The sequence below is a fragment of the Triticum aestivum genome, chromosome 6A, assembly GCF_018294505.1.
Source record: "Triticum aestivum cultivar Chinese Spring chromosome 6A, IWGSC CS RefSeq v2.1, whole genome shotgun sequence".
Classification (NCBI taxonomy): domain Eukaryota; kingdom Viridiplantae; phylum Streptophyta; class Magnoliopsida; order Poales; family Poaceae; genus Triticum; species Triticum aestivum.
Window position 1 is genome coordinate 607,425,976 of NC_057809.1, and position 1,812 is coordinate 607,427,787.

A 1,812-nucleotide genomic window follows, 5' to 3' on the forward strand; every position below is an offset into this window, starting at 1 on the left:
AACTCAAGACCTGAACTTAGAATCAGGCAATGGGCTAGATTCATTGGACAACATCCAAGAATCCAAACTTCAGAGTTCGGAAACTCCTTGGCCTCTGAGTCTTAGATTGGGTGAGGTTTCGGACTTAATTCCACCCACCCACTCGAACATAAGCGATCTATCCCAAATCAGGCAAAAGCCCGAAGAAACAGTACATCATTACTGGGCGTGGTTCCTCCTGGTTATGAACAGGATAAAGGACTGCCGCGAGGAAGATGCAATCTCAAACTTCTGCAATAATTGCACAGACAAGGGAATCCGCAACGCCATAAGTCATCGTGATATTACACGCTTCGCTGAATTGGCGTCCATAGTACAAAAGTACTATGCGATGGAAAGCGCCTGGAAAACCGAAATAAAATTTTGGGACAATCCGGCCCTGAATAGAAACCTCGTCCGAAATAAAAGGGTGCATCATCGTCAGGCACCCAGGTTAAAAACCAAAAAACCAAAACCCTCTACAGGGCATGGAACCGTACTGGAGGGATGGCTTAATGGACCCTGTAAAATTCATAGTACAGAGGATGCCACACCAACTCACAGCCTTAGAGCATGTTGGATACTCCGACAGGTGGCCAAAATGGGCGAAGATCTCCTAATTCCGGAGGCCGCAGAAAGCCACCTCAGGGACTCTAGTACAGTCTTAACAGTCTTCGAGACTTTCGCATCAAATAATATGCGAAAAAGAACACTCCACAGCCTCGCCGAAGTCTATCAAGTAGCAACAATAAACCCATGGAGTGACACGGCTATTACTTTTAATGTCAGTGATGAACCTAAATTCCGAACAGCTCAAGCACCAGCCGCATTGGTCCTCAGCCCAATTGTGGACGGCTTTCGCCTCACCAAGGTACTCATGGATGGAGGCACTGGATTGAACCTCATTTACGAGGAAACCCTTCAAAAATGGAAATAGACTGGAACCGCATCGAGCGAAGCAGCACAACCTTTAGAGGAATAATCCCCAGTCGAGAAGCACGCTGTACAGGAAAAATCACACTAGATGTGGTGTTCGGCACGCCGGATAATTACAGGTCCGAAGAGGTCACGTTCCAGGTGGCCCCGTTCAGTAGCGGATACCACGCTCTGCTAGGGCGGGAAGTGTTTACAATCTTCCAAGCAATACCCCATTACGGGTACATGAAGCTCAAGATGCCCGGGCCGAACGGAATCATCACTCTCGCTAGTGATCCGGACATAGCACTCCGCGTCGAAAACAAGACAGCCGCATTGGCCCTTGAGGCACTATTCGAAGCCCTAGCGGCTGAGGAACTAACTACGCTGCACTCCACGGTAAACAGGGACGATGTGATACTCGACAAAAGATCCAAGTCCACCTCCTTTAAACCAGCGGACGAAATAGTCAAATTCCAGGTCCATCCAACGGACCCCAACAAAACAGCTTCCATCGGGGCACAATTAAACCCTGATGTAGACGCCGCACTGCGAGAATTCCTACGAGAAAATTGGGACATCTTCGCCTGGCACCCTTCAGACATGCCAGGAATCCCACGCAGGTTGGCCGAACACAGCTTAAATATCCTAAAAGGATTCAAACCGGTCAAACAAGCCCTTCGGTGTTTCTCCGAACCCAAGAGACAGGCCATGGGAGAGGAGCTAGCCAAGCTACTGGAGGCCGGATTCATCAGAGATGTAAAACATCCGGACTAGCTAGCAAACCTGGTGATGGTACCAAAGAAGGACAAATCCTGGCGCCTGTGCGTTGATTTCAAGGACCTTAACAAGGCTTGCCCAAAGGATCCCTTCCCCCTC